At 43.2% G+C, this 14,769-nt stretch overlaps 1 protein-coding gene across 1 annotated transcript in view; it reads left to right on the top strand.

The window, feature by feature from the left end:
- VAV3 (vav guanine nucleotide exchange factor 3) overlaps positions 1 to 14,769 on the top strand; it is a 631,071-nt gene that overhangs the window by 150,099 nt on the left and 466,203 nt on the right. The gene's annotated exons all lie outside the window — the stretch shown is intronic.

Raw genomic sequence — 14,769 nt, 5'->3', positions numbered from 1 at the left:
ATCATCATTCCTCATAAAACATTAAGCAATAAAGTCAAGAGATATAAAACATCTTTCATAATATTAAAACCATATTAATAAAAAGAATAAATATTTCAAGCAGGCGACAGCCAACAAACATCCAGTAACTAAAATTATTCATAATTTTTTTTCTAATATTTCCCAAATATTTGAAACAGCGGACACATGAAATAACACCCCAAAAATTAAAATAATAGGATTAAAAATCCTCAGCTCTCCATACCTGGGATCTTTTGATTTTCAGTCACCCACAGATTGTTGTGGATTGGGGAGGGGCCTCATAATCTTTATCCTCTCTCAAGCCCCCCACACACATTTGCTATCACACACCACAGGCTCTCTCTCACTCACATATATGCTGTCGTATACACAGGCTCTCTCACTCTCACACACACCCACACACACACATTCTCTCTTGTTCTCACATACATAGGCTCTTACAGACACTTGTAGGCTCTCTCGCTGTCTCATACATATGCAGTCTCTCAAACATAGGCAGGCTTTTTTGCTCTCATACATGCACCGTCTCTCACAGATATGCAGGCACTCTCATACACGTGCGGGCTCTCACACATCCATGCAGGCCCTCTTACTTTCTCATGCACACATGCAGGCTCTCTCTCTCTCTCTCTCTCTCTCTCTCTTGTACACACGATGGCTCTCACACATACACATTCAGGCTGTCTCATACATACACACAGGCTTTTTCTCTCTCTCTTTCTCTATCTCTTACATATACACCCAGATGCTCTCTCTCTCACATACACACACTGTCTGTTTCGCACACAGATAAGCATACACACATAAACCTTTCAGGCCTCACCCTTTCTTCTGGGTCTTGTCTTTTGGCCGCTGTTAGATGGCAGTGCAGCTCCTCCACACTGCTGGAAGGGAGGTGGGAGGAGGCCACTGCTACTACATTACTCTTACAAGATGGTAGTGGGAAGGGCTGTGCAGTCTTGCAGGCCTCTCTTTGAACCACAGCAGGATGGGCTCGCTGTGGCCTGGTTGAAGCAAGATGAACTCTTCTGTGGCCCCGAAAGCCTCTCTGCCGGTCGCGGCAGGATGGGCTGTGCTGCAGACCTGGATGTGAAAGGATGGGCTCTGCCATGGTCCCACAGGCCTCTGTTTCAGCTGCAGCAGGATGGGCTCTGTTATGGCCTCGCAAATTTCTCTTCAGGCTGCAGCAACCCCTCTTCTTTTCTTTGTCCGGGAAGCTGAAAAACAATCATGTAAAGCCCGATCCCCAAATAGGCCAGTCTGCCCCTGTATAAGGCAATTTACTATAAGCTGGGAGAAGAATGAAACCCCAGTGTCAGAATGCTACAGACTCGTGAATGTCCTAAATTAAATCCTTTCATGAGCATTAAACGAGTGAACTGGTAGAGATTTCACTTAACTTATACACACATAAAGTAGTTTATTTAGTATAAATGTGAAACTTGGGCGCAATAGTGCTGTCATGGCTTCAACTCTCGTACAAAACAGAATTTTGTTAGAATTTTAATACAGGTACATGTTTTGCTTTTCAAATTATTTTCTTGTAGGTCCATATTCAGACACTGGCTGGATAGCACAGTTAGCTGAATAAACTTTTCGGCTTACTTTGCTGGGGATATTCAGGGGCACGCCTGTACCGCTGAATATGCCCAGATGATGTCAACTGGATACGTTTAGAAGTGCTGCCAGGAGCTAAAGTCATCTGAAACAGGCTGCTACTGCGAGGTTAACTTAAACTCTTTAATGTGCCACACATTGATCTAGGAAAACTAGATCAATATTTCTATTCCTACAACAGGTATCTGAAATAGCAACAATACAAAGGTTTTCCCTGCTCATACAGTCTATCTTCCCATTTAGTGCCAAACTTTTCTTTACATGGCTCCCTGGTTCCATCAGGTAATACCTTCATAAACCTGCCCACCCTTTTACCTGTGAAAGAAAACCCATCTTTCAATGGTGCTCTGCATGAGGGAACACAGCTAGGCCTGGTATTTTGTAATGCAAGTAGTATCATGTGCTGTTTGAGGACTCTCAGAGCAAAGATCCCAGCTGTGAGCAATCGTGGACTCCTTGGTGTTTCTTTTAACTGGCTCCTCACCTATTGCACAACTCTTATTTCTGGCAGTCAACAGAGTTTGGCCAGCACGTGAAGTTGGATCACAAATGTTTTGGTCATCAGCTGTTTACCATTTGGATATTAATGAGAAGAGAAAGGATTGTTAAGGTAGATAAAGCAACAAAGACCCATTAGAAACTCTTTGCCTGATATATGGTAACACGTTGGACTTGTATAAATGACAATGAGACAGATTGAGGCCCAAATAAGGTTCTGTTTCATATGGATAAAAATGCAGGTGGGCAAAAATAAAATGCCCAGGCTTTTAATCCAAAAGATCCCAACAATTTCCGCCCCATTTCCAATCTTCCTTTTGTGGCCAAGATAATGGAAAAATTAGTCAACTCTCAACTTTCCGATTACTTAGAAGATCATAAAATACTGCATCCCACCCAATACGGGTTCCGCAAGGTATTAAATACCGAAACCCTTCTCATTTCGCTGACTGATCACCTCATCATGGGCCTGGACAAAGGCCAATCCTTTATACTAATTCTCCTTGATCTGTCTGCGGCGTTTGACACCATCTACCATTCCATCCTCCTGAACCGTCTGGCAGACATCGGAATATCAGGAATGGCTTTTTCATGGTTCAAATCTTTCTTTAGCAACAGAGGTTACAAGGTCAAAATTAATAGCAAAGAATCCCTCCGCTACGACTCATCACTGGGAGTTCCACAAGGCTCCTCCCTCTCCCCTACCCTTTTCAACATGTCCCTTCTTCCACTCTGCCAGCTGCTAACTAACCTCAAACTAAAACCCTACCTTTATGCAGACGATGTGCAAATACTGATCCCCATCAAAGAATCCATTACTAAAACACTCGAGCACTGGGAAACTTGGCGACGAGAGATTAACCTTCTTCTCTCGAGTCTAAACCTGATACTAAACGCAGCTAAAACAGAACTCCTCCTCATCTCCCCGGAAAACAGCAATATCACACAAAGCGCACCATCTAATATCTCTGTTACCCAAGCAAGAGACCTAGGAGTTTTAATTGACAACAGGCTGAATTTAAAATCATTCATCAACCGCACCACCAAGGATGGCTTCTACAAATTGCAAGTACTAAAAAGAGTCAAACCACTCCTTCACTTCCAGGACTTCAGAACAGTTCTCCAAGCCGTGATCTTCTCCAAGATAGATTACTGCAACTCCATCTTGCTAGGTCTCCCTTCCTCCTCCATTAAACCTCTTCAGATGCTCCAAAACTCGGTAGCTAGAATTTTGACAAACACCAGAAGAAGAGATCACATTTCTCCCATTCTCAAAAATCTGCACTGGTTACCAATTCATTTCAGAATTCTCCATAAGTCCATTACCATCATCCATAAAACCATCCATTTTCAAGCCCCTCTTAGCCTTCAAATCCCGCTCAAACTACACTCCTCATTCAGACCCATCAGAGAAGCCTACAGAGAATCATTACATGTCCCCCAATCCAAAGCGACACACCACCTCGCCTTCAGGGAACGAGCCTTCTCCACGGCGGGACCTTCTATCTGGAACACAATTCCCCCGGACCTCAGACAGGAACCATGCTTATTAACATTTAGAAAAAGACTTAAGACTTGGCTATTTAGACAAGCCTTTCCCGAATCTCACTGACTCCTCCAATGGACCTAACGGACTGACTGCAACAACCACCAAGTTACATTCCAGTACTATGTAAATAGTTGTCCTTTTTGTTCTTATTCCTAAAACTATTCAGGCCTCTTGTCTTCTCCCAGTTCCTGCTTCCCCTGTTTTATTGTAACTTTCTTGCTTCTTGTCACCTGTTAAATCTTCTAGGTTATCACCCCCCTTGTTACTTGTAAACCGGCATGATGTGATTCTATCATGAATGCCGGTATAAAAAAGCTTTAAATAAATAAATAAATAAATAAATAAAATAAATAATGTTGAAGTATTCATACACACATGCCCTGTTTATTGAGCATCCAACATATATTTTGTGAAGTTGGGAGAGCAGCAGGTTCCTTATCACCTGGGACTGGTAGAGGCAGTCTAGGTCTTACCAACATTGCTATTTATAGGATAAACAATGGACTGTAACAAAATGTTCTAGAAAAGATGGATTCTGCTTTGCAAATTGTGAAGTAACAACCAAAGCATGTATAATTGCTATTTTAATTATATACACGTGTAATATTTACTTGCGTATATCCCACCCATTTATACGTGCAAATATGTACAATTTAAGTGTGTATGTGGATATAAAGGGTTGACTACCAATGCAGGTCTTCCTTTTGCACCATGTCCCAATGAAGTGGAGCACTGGTGAGGAAGCCCAACTTCCTATCAAGGGAAGTAGAACTTTTGTCCGTCAGGTCATATGAGTCCAGCATTTCCTGTATGGCTTCCTGTCCAGGAGAACGGGCCCATATGGGAAGGAGATGCTGTGGAGAAGATCCACCACCAGCTCAATGTGGTTTATCATAACAACCACAGTATGAAAGACCTGAACTACAAACGGTGGGAATTCAGACATCTCATCAAGAGGAAGCAGGTCAGGATGAGAGCTGAGGAACCTGCCAGCCTAGTCATCTTCACCATAACAGAACAGATGGTACTGACCACCATTTCAGATGCAGCAGTGAGAGGGGTTGGCCAATTGGACATCTTACAACCAGAAGGCCAGCAAGGTAAGCATTTAATTTAGGAATGTCAGATAAAGTGCATGCATGTGCAGATTTTCTGTATGCTTTATACCCTGCATTTTTATATGTGCTTCTCGTCCAATGATGGGCACTTGGGCACACAGGGAGGGCCATGTACCACTCAAGGCCTCATGACCTCCCTGAGGTCCTGACAAGGGGAAAAGCAGAGCAATATATTTGGCCTAATACTCTGATAAGCACTGAGACTTTTCCCGTTCCTTTGACATTCTCTCTTATTGAACACACAGCACACCAGGCTTAACACTGAAAATATAAAACTTTATTGAATAGTGGGTCAGAACTGATGGTCTAACCTGGAAACTTTTCTGTCTACAGAAACAATAATAACCTTTGTCTTGTCAGTTCCAGACCCACTACACTGGTCAGATCTTTCACCCAGGGTCCCCTACAGTAGATGATAGTGAGATTTAATCATGAGCTTCTATGTTATGTTCACTTACTTTACAATCTAGGACTGCGTGTAGCAGAATCACACTCCAAATCTGGTACCATTCTCAGGAATGAATGCCCTCCCTATAGCACCTTCCTTTACACTAATCCTCTGTTATTTGAACTCTCATTCTGTGTACACTCTTCTACAGTTCCCATAAGTTCTTACCTATAAATCTTCTCATCAGTTTTGCTCAGAGGCTCTTAGAATATACTATCCCTATGCTACCACTCCGTGAAGACACTCCATTCAGTAGGGGAGTGTTGTATATCCATTGCATACTGCCTCAATGCTGATAGCTGACAGATGAAACCTCTGTCCTACTGAGGGCACTCAGATCAGCAATAGGCATATGAGAATGCGTTATGTGCAGTGAGGTGCTCGATATGGGTGCAGGGAGTTATTCTGGTAGGCAAAGAGACAGCTCCAGTGACTGTGAATAGAACAAGCCAAACAAGCACCTAGCATCTGAGCAGTGACAGCCATGATGGAGGAGGTGGAGGTGGACGACACAACTGAGACTCAGGTGACTACTATACTTTCATGCACAGCAGATTTCCAGCAGTTTGCAGGTGGCCTGGAGGAGTCCAGCTCTGCAGAGGAAGAACCTTGTCTCTCCTCAAGAAGAGGAGGTACAGTGGAGAAGTACTTAATAGACCTAAATGCCAGACTGAAGTAAGAGATGGCAGGCTGAGAACAGAGATGCAGGGCATATGGCAAGAAATGCAGGATGTTTGGAAGGAGATGAGGGCATTTGACATGCAATTGTGGCTCAGACTTCAGTGTGGAGGGAGATGCTGCAGAGGATGCCCCCTACCACCCACAGCCCCCACCAGATCCATACTATCTTATGGCTCCCTGGATGCAACCCTATCAGCATTTGCAGCACCACCAGGCTGGATGATGCTTCCCCAGGCTGGAGTTCTACTTACCTCGACTGATCCACATCCACCCATCATGGTACCACTCCCTCTAATGCCACCACCACCATCATCTCTGCCCATGCAGCCTGCAGTATTACCACCGCGACTACCACAGAGAGATGCTCCCATCTCCCTGAAGGAACAATGACTGAGGAGAAAAGTCCAACCATAGCCCCAGGCCCATCTACTCAGATGATTATGAAGCCTGAAAGCCCCTCTAGCAACTCCATTGATCTGCCATTGCCCCCAGGTCCTGGGCAACAGGACATTACTGCAGAGAAGTGCCAGAATTGAAGGCAACAAAGCTTCTCAAACTCAAAAAAGAGGGAGGCCAAGGAAGCACTAATTTCATATAATATATTATTCATCATATTGAGTACTCCATGTAAATAAATGCACATTCACCTTCTAAAATGTCTTTGTATTAGAGTGTTCCTTTCCTCTATAGCCTGCCATTGACTCTGGAATAGCCTAGTGGTTAGAGCAGTTGACTATGAACCAGGAGACCAGGGTTTGAGTCTTGCTGTCACTCCTTGTGACCTTGGGCAAGTCACTTTACCCTCCATTGCCTCAGGTACAAAAACTTAGATTGTAAGCCCTCTGGGGATAGAGAAATACCTACAGTACCTGAATGTAAACCGGTGTGATATCTCAATTGAGATCGAATGTCAGTATATAAAAAAAAAATAAAAAAAAAAATTTCTCCCTGATTAAGCTCTTCTTCATCTAGGTGATCTTCTTGTCCCTCTGCAGAAGGCAGGCCTCTGATTCTGGCCAGGTTATGAAACATGCAGCAGGCTAGAAAGAACTCTCAGAGGAGCCTGTAGAGAAGGCATCCCCAGATCTGTCCAGCAGAAACACATTTTGAGTAGGCTAAAGGTTCTCTTGATGACTACCCTGGTCTGCTGGTGGGTCCTATTATTGCGAATATTTGCAATGGTCTGTGGGTTAGCCAATGGGATTATGAACCAGGTTTTGAGTGGATATCCTCTATCACTTGCAGCAGAGAAGGCAGAGAAGAGCAATTAGATAGGCCCTTGGGTAGGGAAGAAGGGTAATTCATAGAGCAGGTTTAGAGAACTTCTCCTGGGCCAAACCTTTTATGAGGGAGACAATAAGGGGTTAATTGGTGTGTTGTAGTAGTGGTACGTGCATTCCTACCTAGAAGCCAGAACCTTGTGATTTGGCCTTCCTGGAAACGATCATGAATTCCTGACTACGAGAAGATATAGGCATCCTGAGTGGATCCCAGAAACCCACACATGACATCTATGATGATGCCCTGAGTGTTGCAGACCACCTGCAAACTGAGTGAGTGGAAGCTCTTGCAGTTGCAGTAGATGGCCTCCTTTTCCCCTGGTTCCCTTTTAGGGATGTGAGTGTAATCAAGCGCCCAAGACAGAGGGGAAGTGCGCTATTTGATAAAAATCAGTCATGATTTGTTCTTGCTGCTGCCTGCTCCACAGGAAAGATATATAGTGGTGTGTTTTCTGGAGCAATGCTGCCAGAAACTGATCTATACATATAGAGGTGGCAGACTGTGACCCCTAGAGATGTCTGGAAGGTACCAGTGGCTAAAAAATGCTAGGGCGGTAGTGACCTTGACATTTACTGGCAAAGCTAAGTTGCAGGTCCTGCTTTAACTGCTGGCATAGGTATAGTTTCCTTGCTGAACCTGAAGTTGTGCATGTCTTGGTCCTCTGAGAGATCCAAAAACTGTGCCCTAGCTCTGTGCAAGGGGTACCTCCTTCTCCTCTGTTCTCTCTCCCTCCTCAGCCATTGTGCCATAAGTATCCATAATATATTATCTGTTGATAAAATATTCACCTTTTTGGAAGAGTGAAGACATTTGCTGTATAAAGTGTTTTGTTTTGTTTTTTTTGGCACAGATTCACTTTATATTTTGTACCCCTGAAAAAGCTACTTGATAGTGAAACATGTTGGGAATGTTTTCTTAATTGTGTTTAATGTGTGATGCATGTATGTGTGTTGGAGTGGTGAAAGTGTATTTGTCTTGTGTTATGGTATCTGTAACTGGATGGTGAGAATGATTTTTTTTTAAATTATTAATGATGATTAAGATATATTAAACAGGTGGATATATTTTGTTATTGTTAAAATAGATGTCCATTTTTTTAATATAAAATATATTGTGTGACTATATCATTTGAGACTTATGGATAATTATACATAAGGCAATTAGCCATTTGAAAAGGAAATCACCAATGACTCCCACCCCCTATAGCCCTGTATGTTCCAGTTACCCCCCAATCTGTTCCAGTAACATTTAGTATAAACCAGTATGTCCCAGTTACAACCCAGTATGGCCCTGTCTATCCCAGGTGCACTCCCTCCCTCTCTTTTTTTGACCCTGTGTGTCTCAATGATCCCCCCATATGACCAAGTTGTATCCCAGTATGGCCTGAGTAGGTCCCAGACTGCCCCTGGTACACTTCCTCACACCCCCTTGCCTGATCCTGTGTCCATTCACCCAGAGAAGCCAAACCTCCCCCCCCCCCAAACGCCAAGTCAAAATCAAAAGGAAAGTTTGCACTTGTACGCAAAAATGAGCAATAGTAAAAGAAAACGTGTACGTTGGATAACGTTTGCGCGAACATCACGTTTACAGTACCTCATTAGCCTACTAGCTAACCACGCCCCAACACGACCCATCATTCCTTTTTGTGCGTGTACTTTTGCTCGTGTTTGAGCACATGCATGCATATGTGGCCTGTTTTCAAAATATGCATAACGCGCGATCGGGCCACATATACATGTATATGGCCCTTTCCACACGAGTAAGTCTTTGAAAATTCAGCTTTTAGTATTCAGTTCTGGTCACCCCCATCTAAAAGAAAAGATACAGCAAACCTGGAAACAGGGTAACAAATATAACCATATAAAGGAAGGCTGTACAGCTTAGGGCTCTTCAGCTTGGAGAAGAGACATCCGAGAGGGTTATATGAGAGAGCTGTATAAAATCATGAGTAGGGAACGGTTATTTACCTGTGCTAGTACTAGGGAGCATCCCATTAAACTAACTGGTTAAGAGAGCACTTTTCAGTCGACACAGAATTAAGTTGGCTCAAGGTTAATAGTATAGCTGTGTTTAAAAAAAGGTTTGGATGAATTTCTGAAGCTCTGCTCCATTGATTGTCTGGGAGCAAGCAACAGAGAAGGGATCTTTCCATTAGAATTTTCCAGGCGTTTTCAAGTGACTTGGCTTGGCCATTTCAGGATGCTGGGCAGGATGAACTGTTGGTCTGACTCAGCATGGCACTTCTTAGGTTTTTGTGTTGAAAATAAAGACCCCCCCCCCAAAGTAAAGCCTTTTAAATCCCGAAACGGTAGCTCTGGCTTTGTCCTAACACCACTTTTCAGGTTTAATTGGATTTGAGTTGAGGTCCTCTTCAGTACATGCAAATCTTTTTAGAGGGTCATTTTCAAAGTAATGCTTTACCAGTAGAAACGGTGCTCCTGATAATGCACGTAAAATTACACACATGCACCCTGGTACTTTTACAACCATAGCGGAGAGGCGTTCCAAAGGGGAGAATCTGGTCAGGGTTGGGACTTACATGCATATTTTTCTCATTTTAAAAAGTATGCGCACCATACTACGGGCACCAAATAGCCGAGGGCGTTTAATTTTGCCAGGATAATTTTTAAAGCACTGTAAATCCAGAAGTCTGCTTTGAAAATGAGTGTACCTTATTCACATATTTGCCAGCTAACTTGTGTACGAAGTTACAAAATTACCCCTTAAAAACAAAATTCTGGTGCAACTGGCAGTTAAGTAATCTGCCACTCTGATTTGTAGAAGTCAGTTAAGTGCAAGAAAGAAAATGGCCAGTCCTAGGGCTCCCTCTGCTGCTTGTTAGATGAAAAGTTTAACAGTTGGGCTTTTTTTTGTTTTTACTGCTATGCATATCAGGCTTAATTAGAAGCTTGTGTTAGTTCAACCACTTTTAGCCACCTGCCTAATATATGTGGTGCCCTTTCTATGATATACTGCAGCTAAAGAAAAATCATCCATTATAAAATCTCAGTGGTCTAATGACCATTGAATTTGGTTGGACTACTTTTAATGTACAAATTGAATTGCGTGAAATGTGGATTTTATTTTTTAATGCTTGACAGGAAACATTTATTTATTTTGCTTTATTGTTTTTGTAAGTAAAAGAAGACTGAGGCATGCATGGCTTGTCAGGGCCCTCAGTGTGACACTGATACTGTAGACGTTAATGCTGAAAGGTCAAAGGGGGTAACTTGTGAATGCGCCTCTTCAAATTCACTTGAGTAACAAGGGTTGTCTGTCATCAAAGTGTAGCCGACCTGGTACCAATAAGGGCCCTGAACTCAGCAGTAGGAGTAACAGATAAGTATGAGAAAATAAATGTGAAGGCTTGCTGGGCAGACTGGATGGGCCTATTGGTCTTCTTCTGCCGTCATTTCTGCTTCTGTGTTTCTGTTAGGGTCCCCACCATAGGAGACCACGGCCGGAAGCCCGCGCCGACCTTTCCCACTGTTCCTCCTCAGCGGCCTACTCTTGCAGCGATCCTACGCTACTTGATGTGCTGCTCTTGGCCTGACTCCCTAGGCGCGTGCATGCACCGCTTCGCCAGATTTAAAGATCCAGCGGCAGGAAAAACCCTCTCAGCGCACTGAGATGACGTCTATCACTTCACCTCAGCAACAGGTCCTGCTCTGTTAGAGTGCTTATCCAGCGCTCCTGCCTTGATTCCTGTTCCAGCGCTCCTGCCTTGCTCCTAGATTCCCGTACCTAGCCTCCCTGCTCCTTGCCCTTCTGGATTTTCCTCCTGGTTCTGACCTCTGTCTAGTATTCTGACTCTGAGTGACCTCCACCTGGTATTCCGACTCTGTGTGACCTCCACCTGCCTGACCTCTGCCTAGTAATCTGACTCTGATTGACTTCTGCCTGTTCTGACTTCCAGCCTTCTTCACCCTGCCTGCTGCCTGCCCTGACCTCTGGCCTGTTCCAGGTTTCCGTCTGCCTGCCGCCTGCCGCCTACCTTGACTTCGACCTGCCTGATGCTGTTTCTACCTCCTCCTATGGCTCATTGCTGTGAGATACCCCTGCCTAAGTCCTGCTGGCCCCGGTACCCAAGGGCTCAACCTGCAGGGAACAAAGGGTGGTATAGGTGAAGCTCCAGTGGGGTCTTCTCTGCCTGTTCCACCTCCCAATGACAAGGACCATCAGGGGCCTTCTCCTGGTGGTAGCGTCAACCTCGTCTTGGCTCAAAGGTCCACTTACCTTTCACAACCACTGGTAGCCGCATTTGGATATTTTCTCCATTATGCTGTTTTGATTGGAAAGCTCCCAATGCTTTTGCTAGCTTTGTGCCACAGCTTGCTCTTCCTCACATTTGCATTGTTCCAGCCAGCATTTGCTGTGTGTACGGTATAAAAGCTGGAAATAAATGTGGCATCAAAAGGTTACAACTAGTGGTTTTAGCACCTACAGTGCATTCAGAAAGTATTCAGATCCCAACCTGACAGAGCTTGAGAGGATTTGCAGAGAAGCATGGGAGAAAATCCCCAAATCTAGGTGTGCCAAGATGGTACCATCATACCCAAGAAGACTTGAGGCTGTAATCACTGCAAAAGGTGCCTCAACAAAGTACTGAATACTTATGTAAATGTGATATTTCAGTTTTTTTAAATTAATTTGCACACATTTCTATAAACCTGATTTCGCTTTGTCATTATGGAGCGTTGTGTGTAGATTTTAGGGATGTGCACTGATTTTTTTTTTCTTGTCGCTTTCGTTTCAGGTCGTTATCTGTTGAATTTCGTTTTTATAATGGTTCAGGATGTATTTATTTGGGGTTTCCCTAATTTCAGAGTTAGTGCTCACTAACCAGTTTTCCTCATTTCGGGTTTAGTACGCACTAACCAATTTTCCTTATTTCAGTCTTAGTCCGCTCTAACAGGACTTTGGTGCACACTAACTAGTAAGGAGACAGCCGATGGGAATGCAGAACCATAGCTCTAGCTAACGAACTGCTCCCCAATTGACACTTTTTAACTTACTGGTAACATTTTATGTTGGTGCGCACTAACTTTAGTTAGTGTGCGCTAACATCCAGTTAGTGCCCCCTAAGTCCTATTAGGGTGCACTAACTCAGAAATTAGAAAACTAGGTAGTGCATACTAACAGACGTAATGCGCATTAACATCTAATTAGTGCGCACCAAAGTCCTGTTAGTGTGCATTAAGCCTGTAATAGGAAAACTATAGTTGGTGCACATTAAAGGGACATATTTATTTATTGTTATTTATTGTTTTTGTTATACCGGCTTTCATGAAGGGTATCACATCAAACCGGTTTACATTTAACAGGGTGTGCAATATACAAAGAACTTAAAGAACTATAACAAGTGCATGGATAAAGGAATTTGCAGTTACAATAAAACAGGGACGTACACAACTGGGAGCGGAAGAGAGAAGAAAAGGGAGATTAACTGACAGCAAATTATTTACAGTGATGCAAAATTAATTGCCATCTGGTAGAATTGGAATAGTGCGCACTAACTACATGTTAGTGCGCACTAAGTCCTGTTAATGCACATTAACACGAAATACGAAATGTCATGAAATTTTGTCAATTTTTTTTTGTTTCGGGGTGCTCCTGAAACACAACAAAATAGACAATTTCGTTGCCATTGTCTATTTCATTGAAAACGAATGCACATCCCTAGTAGATTTTATCCATTTTAGAATAAGGCTGTAATGTAACAAAATGTGGAAAACGTGAAGGGGTCTGAATACTTTCTGAATGCACTGTACCTTAGAATGCACTGTACATTAGTCTGTACCAGAAAGTCTGGAGGCCGTTGTCTATGCCCTGAACACTTTCTCAGAGAAACACAGGGAGGATAACATTCAAAACTGCTTGTGTGCGCCCATATACATGTGTACATGGGAGCACGCAAATTTACTGTTGATGGTGTGATTAAGAAAGTTTGGGTGCAACATTTCATTGTCACTCATAAAAAACAGCACATGCGCCCATAAAACAGCACGTATGCAAGTATACACTATTTCAAAACAGCAACATAAGCGCGTAAGGCAAGTAAGCCTGTACATGTAACAAAGGGGCGGGCCAGGAGTAGGGACCAACAGTTCCATGCATAAACTGCTACTTTACAACCTGCCAAAGTGACGCGTGTCAGTCTTTTACTCGCGTATATTTACTCCTGCTCAATATCTGGTGTAAGTGACTGTAAACATCTCAAAAGTGAAAAAATGACTGGGTCGGGGGTCGTGTGTGTGTGTGGGAGGGGGACTTCAGGCTGAAGTGCCAGGAGGCCGTCCATGAGCTGCTGATGGACTGGACTAATTGATAAAACTGGTAGTTTTATTGCAGCGTGCATGTTATAAAACCTCCTGACTTCCGCATGTAAAAACCAACTTATGGGGAGTAAATGCATCTACGTTTTGCGAGTAAAAGCTATTTGTGTATCCTCTTAAAATTCAAACAAGCCAATGCAATACTGTGTGCTGCGGCCAGCGCACGGCTCAACACCCGATTGGATGCCTGTTTTGGGGGTTAATGCATCTAAAACATGCGTCCAATCAAGTGCGTAGCTAATAGCACTCATCACGTGTAAATTCATTTTGATGAGACTATTAGCTATTTACCCCGGACGCTCTCATTTTTACTCTAAAAATTAATTAATGCCTGCCCTGGAGCGGGTGTTAATTCTTGAGGAGCCCCAAAAATTTACAGAAAAGCAGAAAATATGCTTTTCTATAGTTCCTCTGACTTAATATCGTGGTGGTATTAGACAGAGGAACCGAAAAGGAGAACCATAAAAAAAAAAGTGTGCCAGCTGTCAGGTTAGGAAAAGAGATGCTCATTAATGAGTGTCCATCTCCTAACCCGTGGCTGTGTACAGGTTAGGAAAACGGACGCTCAATTAACGAGCGTCCATCTCCTAACCCGTGGCTGTGTACAGGTTAGAAAACGGATGCTCGTAAAATTGCCACTTCTTCTGGGTGCCTGATGCCGAGGAGGTGCTAGGGATGCAAAATTTACCCTAGTATCTTCTTTTTACCATGGTAGCCCATTTAAATATTAAATCAGGCGTCCCTGAGAGGTGGATTGGCGAGCGTTAAAAGAGTGGGCGCTCAGTCATAAGCGCCTGCTTAACTTGTGCCGACATTGCATCAGCTGTAAAGTATAAATATGCAGGGATATCATTTATGCACACTTATCCAGCTACATTACAACTTATCTGGCTAAGTAGTGCCTTTTGCCGCTACTTAGAAGGATACATTTGAACTTACCCGGATAAATGGTGCTTTAATTTTAGATTTATCTGGCTATCTTACATATCTGGATAGGTCGGAAATGGGCCAATTAGACGGACAAGTAGTTCTTTTCAGACTTAGCCACATAAATTGGAACTTATCCAGATAAGTCAGAGCTTGCGTGGGTTGCAGTTTTTACATACATGAGCATATCTGCACGCATATGTTTCTTGTATTTTATAACCTGCACATATTTTCGTGTGGGTTTTAAAATATAGTAGTATCTTAATCACACCATCAGATGGTGTGATTAAGAAA

Source organism: Rhinatrema bivittatum, chromosome 10 (genome assembly GCF_901001135.1).
Source record: "Rhinatrema bivittatum chromosome 10, aRhiBiv1.1, whole genome shotgun sequence".
NCBI classification, from domain to species: Eukaryota; Metazoa; Chordata; class Amphibia; order Gymnophiona; family Rhinatrematidae; genus Rhinatrema; species Rhinatrema bivittatum.
This window is presented reverse-complemented; position numbering and strand designations above follow the sequence as displayed.